Raw genomic sequence first — 16,601 nt, 5'->3', positions numbered from 1 at the left:
GTGCGTGTAATGTATTTGCTTATTACATATTGCATGCAAGAAGAAAGAAACCACTGATCATACATGAATTAGAAATTCCAACCGGAAGTAGGCTCAAATCTTACAAACGGTGTGAGATATTGAAAAAATAATCGAAAAATCTCCCCTTTATGGTACAATTCTCGATTTTTATCAAGACATCTTCCACTTATGTCTGTAAAGAGACATGTACAGATGTTGTGAGGAATGACAAATAGATTCATGCTCATATGTGAATGATGCGCTGTGTAGAGAACGCAGGTTCAAAACATTTCACTTTGTTTTTTATTTAGTTGTTACAAAAGCTATGTTGAAACAATCTTATAGTTGGAGGAAGGGGCGTACGCAGAAATTTATTTCGGGGGAGGGGTCCAAAGCTTTCTGGAAGGTTCAAATTCAACATGAGGATAAAGTATATTAAAATTTGTAAAAATTACCCCTAAAATTATAATACAGTAAATTTATAGAAAAATCAGAAGTTCGGAGAGTACGGACCCCCAGAGCCCACCCTCTTCATATGCTCCTGGTTGGAGATGAAATTTCCACTTGAACCTGACCAAAGCCGAAGATTTGAAAATATCACAACTGATTTTAACGGAGCCCGTAATTTTTTTAAAATATTTTTTCTCTTTTTTTTTCAAATTTGAAATTTCCGATAGTGACAAAGTATTCATAACTTTTGTAGAGATTAAATTAAATTAAATTAAATTTTAAAGATATAAATGAATTTAGCAACTTTCTAAGTACACTTTGGTGACAAGAATAGTGCTTAGTCCTTTCATCACACAGGAATTTAGCGACTTTTAAAAGTGTTACACTTGGTTATCTTCATAAAAACGGAATTGACAACAGTGGCGTATCCTGAAATTTGCCTGGGGGCCAATGCAATCTATGGACGTGTCCCTGCCTTGATTGATGTCAATCATAAACAGTAAGTCTGATAATGAAATCGCAAAGTAAGCATATGCAATTTCTTGAAAATAATAATTTAAAATAAATAAATAAATAAAATGGGACGAATTTATCCATTTATTTTTGACTGATTTTAACATTAAATAATAAAGGTAATTCTTCACTCACAAGCAAAACAAACTTTCTTTCCTGCGTAGTTATTCCATATCACATAAACATTTGCAATATTTAATAACTATTTCATTTTATAGTTTCAAACTAATAATTAATTTAATTCTATTCAAATAAATTAGTTAAAAACAGAGGAAAATGTAGGTACGGTAGAATGTTTAATTTTATGAGCCATATACACGTAAATGCTCATGTGGAGAATGTAGAAAGAGGTAATATAGCAAATAAATCAATTGTGTGAATATTCGTTCAACAGAACTTGCTAGTGATAGAAAAACATACGACCCAAGCAACAAAGAATAAGAAGATAGATCTGGAAGTTTTCATTCAGAAAACTTTATACCTATATAATGTAACTTTATGTACATATTGAGAAGTGAAGCTTACAATAGAAATAAAGGTGATTTAAAAAAAAAAAAATCAAGTTGTAGAAAGTAATAATATATAGGGAGCTAACTTCAGTGGAAATAGAAAAAATACATACACTAGAGAAACTAAGGTTGAAAAAACCTTTAGAATAACATTGAAGACAACGAAAAATCGGACTCAAGCATGACATACCAGAAATTAACAATAAACCAGGTATATATATATATATAAATATAGTGGCTGATCCAGGATGTGATCAAGGCAGGTGCTAAATCATAGTTTGCAGCTTTATCTAGTATAAAGCAGGATTGAAGCTCATTTTATCCAGTGTATAGCCTACCTGAGCGTCAAGGAGAGGCTATAGCCCCTATAGCCCCCCCCTTGGATCCCCACCTGTATATCTTTTGAAGCGGACAATGAAATGATGGTACATCAACTTCCGGTAGGCACATCGCTAAATCGAAGAAAGCGAAACAATGCCACCTTAATTGATGTATGGCGAAACTCATGAAGACACTAGAATCGCAAGAAATTGGTATAACACAAAATGTTATTGCTATATCTTATTGCATTTATTAGATGTGATTTTAAATGTCGATTAAAAGCAGAGAATTAGTGTTATTATTTAGTTCAAAATATTTTGTCGTTGCTAATTCTGTCGAGAAATTTGAATATATATATATATATATATATATATATATAACGATAACCATACCTATTGTCGGTATCGTTTCGAAACATGATCGCCCACTCTGAGGGAAGAACGTATACTGAAAGTGTTTGAGAACAAAGTCCTAACACAAATATTCGGACCCAAGAGGAACTGGAATGGGGAATGGCGGATACTTCATAATTTATACCGTTTACCGAACATTGTTAGGGTCATGAAATCCAGGAGGTTTAGGTGGAGCAGGTCATGTAGCCATAATGGAAAAAAGTAGGAATGCTTTCAAAGTGTTAACTGGAAGACCAATCGGAAAACGACCATTAGGAAAACCTAGGCGCAGATGGGAGAACAATATTAAGATGGGCTCTCAGAAATAGCAATACAAAATAGGAACTGGATCGAGTTGGCTTGGGATAGAAGTCAATGTAGAGCTTTTGTGAACGCGGTATTGAAACTCTGCGTTACATAGAGTGAGTTAAACACCTCTTTGAGTTTGGTCATTGAATTTCTGAACATTCTGTATATAGTTCAAAGAGGAAATCGCCCTCTTGAAGCCCTAAATGATTCTCCTGCATGCAACCATTGCCACTGATTACTTGTTTTGTATTACAAATGTTATTCCTTTTACTACTGTGCTGGGCAAGAGTTTCTGTGACAAAGTATACGAATCGATGAAATAGAATGCTACAGATGGCGCTACGTAAGAACAAGCAGAGTTTAAATTCAAGTATGACAACTGCATGTTAGCATGTTGAGGGAGAGAAAAAAATTAACAAATAAACAAAGAGAACGCAAAAGTACTTGCAATGGTACAAATACAAAACTAAATAGATTAAACATGCTTTTTGATAATGTAATGACAAACAGGTTACAAAACCTGTTATTCTGGTTTATTTTCTTTTTATGACACAACGCCTCTTAAGTACTACAAGAAATAAAAATAAGAATAATATTAACTTTTTTAAAGCTACAATTGTATTCTGAAGGAGTTTTTTTTTTAAAAAAAAAAAGGTATTAAGGAAGTTATATCTCAAAATAGCATATTAACGTAAAATTAAGGTAGTTATTAATTTCGATAAAAATTTTTGGCTGGTGCAGTGTTGCATTCCAAAAATTAGCTTGCAATTAAATGAATTGAAATCAAAATTAAATCAATTAAATAATATGAATTCCCCTTTCCGTATTCCCCAAATATTAAAATATCGTCTCGTCCATAGAATTATTATTATTATTATTATTATTATTATTATTATTATTATTATTATTATTATTATTATTATTATTATTATTATTATTATTATTATTATTATTATTATTATTATATGACTTTGCTTTAGCTTCTGGGTTCTATATTTATGTCGCTGGGGAAACAATTTAAATACTAATGCAGAAGTGAATAATAAAAAAGATAGCGTAATAGAAACATAACTAAACAAAGAAATCATGTCACAGCATAACATAACATGAAGAAGTTTAGTTTCCTACATTATTTTTTTCCTCATTGTCCCTGACTTTCCACTCAACAGTTAGAAACTGTAGCAAGATGAATGAATATTTGTCCATTTAAAATCATTTTAGCGTTCTATTCTACGGATAAATTAGCGTTTTGGATGCTGAGCATTATACTAACCTGCGAATCTCAACAGCGCTACAGGTAGCCTATCGAGCAAGGATGATATCCCGCAGGAATACATGGGTGACTGACTTTTGGTTGTCCATATCTTATGATCGACTGGACGGATAACCTCCATCAAGCAGTGGCGGCACTACAGGGGGGCGGGGAGAGGCGACTGCCACCCCAATATTTTTTTTCTCGCCCCCTGTTCGCCCCCAATTTTTCTATGTACAACCGATGAATAATAATAATAATAATAATAATAATAATAATAATAATAATAATAATAATAATAATAATAATAATAATATGTACAACCGATAAAAATAATATTCAAAGCAAAATATGGTTGCCTCGCCCCCCTAAAATTGTTCTTGCTCCCCTCTTGCCCCCCTACTATTACAAGTCTAGCGCCGCTACTGCCATCAAGGAACTTCGATTCCTAGCCTCTATATCCTGGCCAAAATTGATGGTGATTCGTCAAATAATTCTTGAGATTGTAATTATAGGCATTTTGGTAAAATCAAATTCCTTGATTATAGACAAAATAAGGAAATTGAACACAGTCTATAACATTTGGATATATAACGTGCATATGCTAACATTTAAACTGGTTGGTAGAGTACAGAAATAATCAAATATTTGTAAATTATGATCCCACGTTGATCCTACATCCTACATAGGTTGATGAAATTTGATTATAGATACCTAGGGACCCACATTCTATTGTTAACAATAACACTTTTTTTTTTCTTTCTGTGTTATTTTTCAACAAACGTGTCCATAATTGAAGGTATGTACAACATAGGGGACTTCGATATTATAGGTGATTTATAGGCAAATGATCTGACCTGTAGACCGATAAAGTAAGCACTTAATGATGTTACATAAAGGTCACTGTAAAGTTTCAAATATCTGTAGAAGAAGGAAAAATATGGACTAACATTCTTCACTGTCATTTCCAGTGAAATTATAACGAATTGTTTCTAAATAGGCTGACTTTTTTTTTTTGCTAAATTACAGAGACTTCCTTGTAATCTAACAATGATTAATTGGCAGAAAATTTGTTAGTGGTTTGGTGTAACTAAAGAACTTATTGTGTAGTTGAAATTCTTTGTTTTATTTATATACCTATATTTTTGGGCATTGCTGGGATCTATGGCCTTAAGCGCGTTATGTATGAGACGGGTATGTCCCTTAATGAAGGGGAAAGAAAGGAAGTGGCCTGGAAGAAGTGCATGTCAGGTATCATCCCGGCATTTGTCTGATATGAATGAGAAACGCTGAGGATGGCTGGCCTCAAAATATGTGTTACGTGTTTATAACTGAATATTCCTACCGGGATCAAACCCGAGACTGCTCATACCAAAGGCAAGAGTGTAAACGACTACACTTTTTGGGGCCACAAGAGGCATTCGTAAAAGGTTCTAGTGGATTCGTGAGAAATACACTTATTACCTATTTTACTAAAATATGATACTGTATGAAAATAGTTAAGTAACATAATTTTAAACTAAAAGCCTAGACTTATACGATATTCTAATGTGGAAAGATGGAGTTACAGCTATTGCAGTTACCGTTCCTCCTTCTTATAAGTTTGTATGTACGGAGTGGGTCAAATTAATTTTTTATTCAATGTGTCTACATATGTGCATCTTATGTGTATATATATATTCTGTTATGTACAGTTAGACGTATAAAATACATGTTACCAATCACAAAAACAAGAAAGAAAGAACCCTGAGTTGAAAAAAAAAATAGCATGAAAAAAAAACTGAGATGTACATGCGATTTCCTTTGGAAGACTTCTTAAGGAGTTGTTTTAATGGAATCTGTCAATCACAGAATCATTTTTCATGTCGCGCTGACCAATCGGCTTAACCCCTCCTCAGTCCCTGATAATCTTCATTGGATTTAGAACCCTGCTTCTTTCCTATTGCATCGGCCAATCTTGTGCACATTGGAACTGGGGGGCTCGATCTCTTTTCTAGAGGGTTGGGGGATCTTTGAGACGATGCCTGAAGACGCCGTACCGTGAACAAGTCCATCAGCGCAAGGAGCACTCTTCAAGTGATCTTGAGGGATGTTCTCTCTCCTGTTTCCTCCTTGTCTGGGAGACGTCGTTGGAAAGCGGGAAAACAGTTGAAAGAAGAAAAAAAAAAAGAGGAAAGAAGTAAGAAAATTTATAGATGTCACTAGTGTCCTGTGTTTTCTGAGGGCAACTGTTGCTGGCATTTGCTCCCTTCTTTCTCTTAACATAATGGACTTTCATCATAAATACACTATCAATTATTGAGAACCAATTTTGTAGTTTATACCAGGGCATTTACAATATTGAAATGAAAAATTTAGTTCTACGTCTAACGATTATGCCCTGTAGGCTAAAGCAATGGCGGATCTAGCTTTTTCAGCCCCTAGTTTTTTTAGTGACAAATATAAATTAAGTTATTATTTTACATATTTTTGAAAGTTTATAATAAACTCATTATATACCTAACATAGCCAAGGTTCTGGCTGTCCCCCGTCTGTTTTTACCTTCTATACCCGCCACTGGGCTAAAGAAAACTTATAATTAATGAAAGTGAATGATTACGAAATTACTGGTGGAATGAGGATGTAGGAGAAACGGGAGAATTCAGAGAAAACCTACAGGAACGATCGAGCAGCAGCATTTCAGATTTTGCTTTGGTGACGAGATTCTAAATCGACATAGGTTTGACGTTTTATATTATTATTTTGTATATAAGTGATTAAAATATAAGTATTACTCAAATTCAGGGGGGTAATTGCCCCCGTCCCTCTCTAAGTTACGCCTCTGGTACGATGTAGCCAACCAGGAACTTACATGGGCTAGAATCAAAACGAGGAGTCCCAAACTTGCAAATGGAATCTTCGCTATATTCACTGTTTTTGGTCTGACATTTGCTGTGAACTTCCATATTTATACATAATACAGGACAAGTCAAAATGATGGACCCGATTTCAGAAATTTATTCCGAGAAATCTAACAAACATATGCTTCTGAGACATATGCTTAACTTTCGAAGTTTAGTTTCCAAGCACTGTTTCCACTGTCTAAGAGTCAAGAGTTTTCATCCCGGCGAAATTAAAATACCGCTAATTTTACAGTAATTATGTGATATCTTCAAATAGATAAAAGATAATCGAAATGTGGAACAAGAGCGCCCTAGACAATATTATTTTACATGAGAAACCGTTATCACGACTCACTTATCTACTTTCGATTTCGAGCCATTTTGATAATCGGCATTTATTTTCGCGTTTCTCAACAGCTGAAAACGGAAAGCCACTAGGTGACTTGTGATAACGGTACCTCACGCAAAATAATATTGTCTAGGGCGCTCTTGTTCTATATTTCAATTATCTTTTATCTATTTGAAGATATCACATAATTACTGTAAAATTAGCGGTATTTTAATTTCGCCAGGATGAAGACTCTTAAGGAAAATGGCGTTGACTGGAGAATATGCCACAAAAGGTCTGGCAAGTGGACTATTAGTTTGATATGTGTCGTCTCATATGGGATACTTGTGGTATCTTTGAAGAAAGCTTTGACAGTTTAACCTTTCTTAGCACATATCTCACAATAACATACGTTTTATTAGAGTTCACAGAATACATTTCTGAAATCGTATGCATCACTTTGACTTACCCTGTACAGTTTGGAACTTTAAAAATCTTGTTTTTTTTTTTCTCGCAACTGTACATAAGTACCAGCTTAAAATATAAAGCTAAATAGGCGAAAAAAAGAGTAACATTTGTATGTTTTAATACGGTCTCCTGAAAAGAATACAAAGCTTTTCAAAGAGAGATATGTAAGCGTTAAAAAAAATGTATGTGCTTTTGGGTATTTTTTTCATACCTCACTATGATTTTATGTAGTGTGTTTATCTTATTTTTCTAACCAGTAGCTATACGTATATAAACCTATGAGTAAGCAGAAACTTCATACAAACTCGATTTCATTATCAAATACTTGACGTAACATCATCTGGTTCAACTCGGATTTTTTTTTTTTTTTTTTTTTTTTACATTGATTTATTTCAATATTTTCTGTCCACTCTTCTTACTGTTCCTATATAGCATTAGCAATTGTGGAGTCCACGATAACTCAGTGGTCAAGCGTTTACCATTGCTGCGTGATATCTCTGGTTCGATCCGTGCCCAAGTAAGTTTGTGGTGGACAACATCGTGTCCGTGAGTTTTCCCGGAGTACTCCCGTTTCCTCCTACATTCTACTTCCATTAGTTATCCGTTTCCCTTAGCCTAATGAGCATAATTGTCGGATGTTAAACTGAAAGATTTCATTTCATTTTTTTCCCTTTTCCACTTGAATTAATTTTTAGATATCTGGCTGTCTTTGACTAAGCGATTAGAGCGCGCGCCTTTTACGTGGAAGACCGCGGTTCGATTCCCAGGGTGAGCTTATGTGGTTCAGATCGTATGTTATGGTGTAGATTCACATCTCATATAGCCTCGCTGTTGAAAGGAACGCTAATCTCAAAAATCAAATTAAATCGAACCTTTGTAGTGCTGCATAAAGACGTTAGAAACAAAAACTGAACTTAAGAAATTTAATGTACCTCAAAAAAGTATAGCACCGATAATAAAGACTTCGCTAATGGACCTAAAAAAAAGTGTAGTACTGATAATAAGGACTTCGCTAATGAACCTCAAAAAGTGTAGCACTGATAATAAGGACTTCGCTAATGGACCTCAAAAAGTGTAGCACTGATAATAAGGACTTCGCTAATGGACCTCAAAAAGTGTAGCACTGATAATAAGGACTTCGTTAATGGACTTCAAAAAAGTATAGCACTGATAATAAGGACTTCGCTAATGAACCTCAAAAAAGTGTAACACTGATAACAAGGACTCCGCTTGTGATCAACTCTATGACAAACCGTGAAAGACGCTGCAAATATCCAGTCTTCTCGAGAAAACATTAAAAGCAGAATTTTAAACGTTTTGTTCGTATCATTTATGATAGGCTATAAGAGCTGTTTCAACAGAAGTTGACAGATTATTAAATATTATGAGCACTCATCAGAGAAGTGCATCTCTTACAGATGTCCAACTATATCTCATGGTTTTAACACATATGACTCATAATAAAATGCATTTTTCTTCCTCTTTTTTTTAACATGAAGAGACGTGAGTACACAGTTGTCCTGCGAATTAACGAACAAAAATATACAATGAGATGATCAAATAAATAGAATTCGGCGAGGGAAAAGCCGTCTGTCAGAATGTTAAGTTTTCGTAAACACCAACCACATTATGTTCCTGTTGCGGAAACTCTACTGCACAGAAAGTAAGATATTACGTAAGTCTTAACATCACTGCAATTTTAAGAAATGAAAAATGTTCATGGAATAATAACACGTTCAGTGCAGTAGGGAATCAAATCCACTTTTTGAGTCATTTTGGATATTTCATTTTTAAGTAAGAGACTTAGTCACTGCGAAATTAAAATACTGCTAATTTTACAGAAATTATGTATCTTCAAATAGATAAAAGATAATCGAAATGTGGAACAACAGCACCCTAGACAATATTATTTTGTATGAGGTACCGTTATCACGAGTCACCTAGTAGCTTTCCGTTCGCAGCCATTTAGAAACGCGAAAACAGATGCCGATTTTCTAAATGGCTGGAAATCGAAAACAGATAAGTGAGTCGTGATAACGGTATCTCATGTAAAATAATATTGTCTAGCGAGATCTTGTTCCACTTTTCGATTATCTTTTATCTATTTGAAGATGTCACATAATTACTGTAAAATTAGCGGTACTTTAATTTCGCCGTGGTTAGGCCTCTTAAGTTGTCTATCTGAGATCCTTACAGAGCTTAATAGATTCATATTCAGGTATTGTATAACATAAAGAAAAAGAAAAAAATGTTTACTTTTCAATGTACTTAGGTTCAACCTTCATGACTTGGATATTATAGATATTATTGAGGACACCGAAATCAAATGTATGACTTCTATATGTTTTCCTTCTTACTTACTTTCCTGAGCTCCCTTGTGGCTAAGCGTTTAACCTGAGTAAGCTAGAGTTTCATATCCCAGTTCGTTCATTTCTTATGGAGTCATTAGTAAGACATTTGCTCTGGTATTGTGGTGGAGAAAAATTGATCACTTTCGATTGACCAACGCTGACCATAAATTTGGTAGCTTTTGGTCCATTCTGATGAGTTCCTAACAATACTTCTCTAATGTGATGGTTTCGCCAGGGTTAAAGAATTTGTAGTGAATGAACATGTGGTGACCATTATATTCTTTTAATGCAGCTATGGTTTCCGAGAGTGTTTGGTACCTCATCACTATCCAGCGACTGTACGAAACGCCGTTGTTTATACAGGATCCATTTCTCGTCGCATGCCACAATGCGAGGCACCCATTTGCCTACCCTTTTTTATTTTACCGTTTGGTGCAAATGTCTGATAACTGTTGAATGGTCGATGTGAAGCTCTTCTACAATCTCTCGAGTTGTTTTGCGTGGGTCCGATTCAATGATCACCCTTAATCGCAGAAGGACAAGTAAGTCTCTCATCGTCTTCAAGGCTCTTAACTGCTTGACGAAACTTTTGGACACAATCTTGGGCTGATTGGCTCTATGAACAAATGCTTGACCAATAGTGTGGGAAGTTTGTGCAGCTTTAGGCCCCTTTTTGAACTCATGTAATAAAATTATTAAAAGACGCTTTCTTACCATCATTACTTAAAGAGAACCCACAGCAAATAAAAAGCAAACTGCTAATACATAAACAATTGCAGTAAACAGTAGAGAGAACTTTGCTCATTAAAACAGTATATTTCTCGACCATTGTCTTTAAGTGTTTCCGGAAATTAAGCATTAACGTTTGAACAAAAAAATAAAAGAAAAGAAAAGAAAAAAAGAAAGAAAGAAAGAAAGAAAGAAAGAAAAGAAAGCAATTAGTATTTTATCAACCTGATAACAGTATCATACGCAACTCCCATACTTACTTAAACTGTATATATGTGGTGATGATACTAATAAAATACAATAATCTATGTAAATTGGGCCGCCATTATAGCAGTTGTTAGGAATATTCCTCAAAATGCTAAAAACAAAATTTTACTTGAAATGAAAAAAATATCTTTTGTAATGGCAGCCCGATTTGGTGAGTAGCTGATGAAATAAGTTAGGTCAATGAAGAATTTAGAAGTAATCTCCTCACATAAGATATTTTCCAAATTGTTTTATTTTCCGTAAATTCAGTTAAATACAAACACTTCATTTTAAGCTTTATTAGTTCCACTTCAATTGTCAAACATACCTTATTTCCGATTTTAAAAAATATAGCAAAACTACTACATATATTCCGGAAAGGATCATAAACACAACTGGCTTCCATTTGCAATCAGCATCATCTAACTAATCTCAACCCCAGACGTTCCTCAAATCAGGGGTTCACACGCACATTTGCACGGCAACCTTTACATTGAAGCATATAGAAATATAAACATATAAGACTATGAATATAATCCGCCTATTTTTTAATAATCATCGGATTTTCTGGTTGAATAATTTTGAAAATGTTTATCCCAATTAAAGAAATCGAATACTTAGAAAACGATAATTCTAAAATGATGTAAATTCACGTAATTTAGAATTATCCTAAATATATGTATTTTAATTGGTAACAAACTTGATCATTGGTATCACTATGCCCACATATAACCTAGTCAAATCACGGTATGGCTAACTATTGGGCATAAACAAATATTATTAATTGAACAAATATTATTAATATACGAAATTTGCAACAAATTATGACAATATGATAAACAAATTAACCAAAATAAACCAAATCATTTTGTGTAACAGCCCGCTAGAGAGTCTGAGCAGCTCCAACGCCATCTGCTAGCGACTGGCTGCACTATGTCAGCGCGTCGTGTCGCCCTGTCCCTAACAAGGGTACGTATCGGAAGTTTTCTAGACCTTGTGGCCATCACGTCTTTTATTCATGTCACTCCCCAGTTAGCCTCACGACGCTGGGTGGACGCCGAAAATTGGGAAGTACCAGCCGGGAATCGAACCCGGGACCACGCGGATATGAGTCCAACGCTCTAACCGCTACTCTACGGTGTATCATAAACAAAAAACACTAAAAATAATTTAAAAATTCCTACATATAATCCATCAAAGCAAAGATGTGATGACCTTATGTTCATAAATGCTTTCTTTTTTGTTCTTAACAAGATTTGAGCAAACCATCGAATTCTTTGAGAGAAAAAATCGGAAAATAAAGAACGTCTCCGTCCGTTTGTCACGTAGTTGAACCATGGTTTGGCGAACGGTCGTTAGTGTCAAACTGATTTGTTTATGCGTTGCCCCAGTCCCTTACTTCTCTCAATGACAAACAAACGGTGCAGTGGTAATTATTTCCGCTTAAAAACCTCTTCCTTTTTCTCTCAGTGAGACACGGCGGGAAGTGAAAGGAAGATGGTTTTACTGCTTTAAATCCTTCGACACTACAACACCCAAAAGTAGCTCTGATTTTTCTCAACAATCGACCCTATTTCACCCCACAAGTGTTTCTCCCGTCAGTCTCTTAGGGTTTACACACCCTCCCCCTGGAATATACTTTCTTTTTCGTGGCAGCCATGTTCTTGTTTTGGGTTACTCAATCCTGCATCTTGTAAGGCAGGTCATCCTCACTTTTACTGGACAATAACAACCATTGTCTGCTTTGTTCTCGGATGGTTTGCAGGTTTTCCGTATGGCAGTGATTCCAACTTCTAGATATATAGCAACTTGTTTTTGAAAAAAAAATCAACTAAACTTCAATTTTTAACCTTATCCAGGAAGGCAAGATTTCAGTGATTCCAATTTGAACCGCTTGATCACAAACAGATGTGACTAATGTATACCAGTACGAAAATACTGATCTGTAATTTTCTCAAAGGGGTTTAATCTTACCCCGACAAAATAGGCAGGCTTTAGCGGGGTCACGCTTTCTTCTTAGACAGTCATATGTACTTTAGATTGGTTATTGTACAGAACAGCATCACTAGACGAGCAGGATGCAACCACCCTCCGTAGAAGCCAAGACATTCTGCTTAATGAAGGGGCCGCGGTGGCTCAGTGGTAGAGCGTTCACTCCTGATGCCAGGGGTCTCTAGTTCGATCCCAGTGAGCTTCGTGGTGGACGAACACCGTGTGCATGGGTTTTCTCGGGATCTCCCGTTTCCTCCCACTTTATTCATTCCACAATTCCATTCATTTCTCATCATCACCGTCTCGTTTAGCCTAACTGGCATAACTGTGTGACAAAATTTAAAGAATTAATTTCATTTCTGCTTAATGAAGTGCATTCTATACCAAAGATAATCAAGCTTGCGAGCACGACTCAATAAATATGAGGACACATCCTGTAAATTTATAGAAACCAGGAGGCCCAATTAGGCTATTATCCGTTCCGCATTACCTTTAAACAGAGATAAACAAAGCCACGTGTTATTAAAGTACGCTAATTAGCTGTTGACCTAGTGACGCTCGTATTCCTCTGCAAAATAATAGATATTATCCGTTCCACCTTTCCTCTAAATAGAAATAAACAAAGTCACGTGTATCTAAAGCGCGCTGATTGGCTGTTGACCTAGCGACGCTCATATTCCTTTGCAAAATAATAGCTATTATCCGTTCCACCTTTCCTCTAAACAGAAATAAACAAAGTCACGTGTATCTAAAGCGCGCTGATTGACTGTTGACCTAGTGACGCTTGTACTCTTCCGCAAAATAGTTCACTGGTTTTAATTATTACTTTTATTATAAAATAACCACATAAAACAATGATATTATTATAAATGACAAAAATATATTACAGATTAATGAAGTAATAGATATATTACATTTAAGACCGTGCAGTGATCATGGCACCAATTCAACTGTGAAGGTACAATCTGCTTTTTCTGGTGCAAGTACTTCGCACAAAGATTGTTAAAAATATATGTACATAATTTTATTCTCCCACGCGAGAGTGGGAGTGTTGTATCAGTAGCCAATCATATTGTGAACAGCGGAAGGATACTAATAGTGTTGTTTATTTCCGTTTACAAATAAGACTAAACAGATAATAGCGAGATCTATACAAGAACCACATAGCCCCTAGTACCAATGACGATTTCAGGGGTTGACTCGGGGATTCTCCTCGAATTACTAAATTCCTCCCTGGGACATGTATCAGATTGTACTCAACGTGGATTACTAGTACTTTCGTAGTACTACTTTCGCCCTCTGTGTATTGAGAATATTTTTGTCAAGTATACATTGAATTGGGCGATGAATTGTCAACGCATAGATTGTCAACACTTATTTCTGGCTTTTAAAACAAGAGGTCGCTACTTTTTAATTTAAATAGCTCCTCCAATTGCCTCATGACGCTAAATGGATCAACATCGAAAGTTACTTCCTCGCAGAGAATCGAAGTAAGAACCGTACGCTATCATTTGCCTACGCGAAAACACACTTGATTTAATGTTAGACCAAAATGCTTAATTAATATATACAAGAGACTGTCTGTATAGTGCAGCCATAATTTAATATACACATATAGTTCTGTTTCCCTAACCTTAATTCTCAAGCTGTACCTGTTCCTCTACTTCCGCTGTTCGTTTCAAGTTTACAACCTCGAGAAAATGAACTGGCTACCCTAAATTTCCCTACTGTCACCCGCACCTCGCTACATTAGATTAAATAGGTTAAACTTATTGTCGTGAAAAACTCTCAGATACACATAAATATTACTTAACATTTGACGTAAAGTACGTCCAATTCTTTCAGAGGGTCATTTTGTTTATATCATAGTATAATGATACCGGGTTCTATTCTCGGTGGGAGCTCGTGTTATTCAGATCCAGCGTTAAACTGTAGATCGACATTCAATGGCGACAAAACTGGCTCTGAAAACCCCCACAGAACTTACAAAGGAAACTCTATGCTAATCGTGTTGCATAACTCGACGGAGTCTCCAGAATCGCGAGGTCTGTAAAAGCCATTATCGGTTATCGCAGCCACTGTCCTATATATGTAACCTCAATGATGCAAAAAGAATGTTAAATTCAAACCAAACCAAAAAGGATTTCAATACTTTTACTATAAATGGTTAAACATTAAAAAAAAAAATTCTTGTGAAGTGACTTGGAAACACTGATTTGGCACATAGCTTCAAAGGGGATTCAAAATGGAGGGTAGAAGTCAATGACTACAGGAAATACTTAAATGTTTTTCATCCCTTCGTAAGCGTTGCTTTTTGAGATCCGGTAAAGAAAATAGGAGAGCGCATTGCATAGGCAAAAATATTAGCCGTACCACCAAAGAAGAAACTGCTGGTCTTTTGTTATGAAGTGCAGTTCCTGTTCAAGGAGTCAATTGTTCATGGTTTTACGGTCGTTTTCTTTTCCTCTAAGCCAAAAGGACAAAAACTTTGCTTCTGCACTTTCTCCCAAGTTGACCGTGGTCAGTGACGTAATTGTCCCCCCTCCCTGTGTTCCGTTTCTTTCTCTCTCCCGTGTCCGACCATCCCTATTTTAATGTAGCTCAAAAACAACCCTCCTCTTGAGAGAGGTCTTAAATCACGTTTAAATTATTTTAACGAGACCACGTGGAGGTCAAGACTTGATCCATGGCGGAAGATCGGGGTGATTAACCACCTCGTTCATTCAACCCTTCAAATAAGCCATAAACTTAGACCAAAACCCTTCATGAATAACTCCTAGAAATTGCTCTTCAAGTTGCAACAGAATGGATTAAAACAGAATAATAGTTTCATTTTCTTTCTTTTAAAGAGTTACTATTAATTTTCAATTACTCAAGGTCATATCTCACCCTTTCTAATTAACAAACATTGTACCAGTCTTAACCATTGTTTAATGATGGGTTTCACTTAATGGTTATATTAGCACTTAATACTGAACATTGAATTTTCAATGTAGCCTATCATTTGCAAATTTCGATGGATAACTGAATCAATTGTAAGGCTTCAATTTTCAAGTAGATATGAATTTATTTGTCTTTCTGTCAATTCAAATTTCTTTATTGACAATTAGTGTCATCATTTACGTGAGTAATATATAGTAGATGAGCCAATATGGATCCTTGTGGAACTCTTCTAAATATAGATATGGATTTTGACGTATAGTGTACAGCATTAGTAAGGCGAGACAAGAAATAAGTTTTTTTGCGACTCTTCTCGTCTCGATTGTGGGCACGGTGGATCAGTAGCAGAGCGCTTACCTCTGGTGTGTGGAGTCCCCGATTCGATCCCCGGCCAAATAAGTTTGTGATGGACAACATCGTGTCTGTGGGTTTTCTCGGAGTACTTCTATATCCTTCCGCTTTCTCATTCCACCAATTTTCCCATCATCATTCACTTGTTTTAATTATCGTCTCTTTTAGCCTTAAGGGCATAATTGTGGGACGTTAAGAGTCTTCATCCCGGCGAAATTAAAATACCGCTAATTTTACAGTAATTATGTGATATCTTCAAATAGATAAAAGATAATTGAAATATGGAACAAGAGCGCCCTAGACAATATTATTTTGCGTGAGGTACCGTTATCACAAGTCACCTAGTGGCTTTTCGTATGCAGCCGGTTAGAAACGCGAAAATTAATGCCGATTTTCAAAATGGCTCGAAATCGAAAGCAGATAAGTGAGTCGTGATAACGGTTTCTCATGTAAAATAATATTGTCTAGGGCGCTCTTGTTCCACATTTCGATTATCTTTTATCTATTTGAAGATACACATAAATACTGTAAAATTAGCGGTATTTTAATTTCGCCGGGATGAAGACTC

At 35.6% G+C, this 16,601-nt stretch overlaps 1 protein-coding gene across 2 annotated transcripts in view; it reads left to right on the top strand.

The window, feature by feature from the left end:
* Positions 1–16,601, top strand: part of LOC145678860 (uncharacterized) — a 90,390-nt gene that overhangs the window by 54,107 nt on the left and 19,682 nt on the right. The window lies entirely within an intron of this gene.

Source organism: Thermobia domestica, chromosome 2 (genome assembly GCF_964235325.1).
Source record: "Thermobia domestica chromosome 2, izTheDome1.hap1.1, whole genome shotgun sequence".
Lineage (NCBI taxonomy): Eukaryota > Metazoa > Arthropoda > Insecta > Zygentoma > Lepismatidae > Thermobia > Thermobia domestica.
Note: the sequence above shows the minus strand (reverse complement) of the source record. Positions and strands in the feature narration are given on the sequence as shown.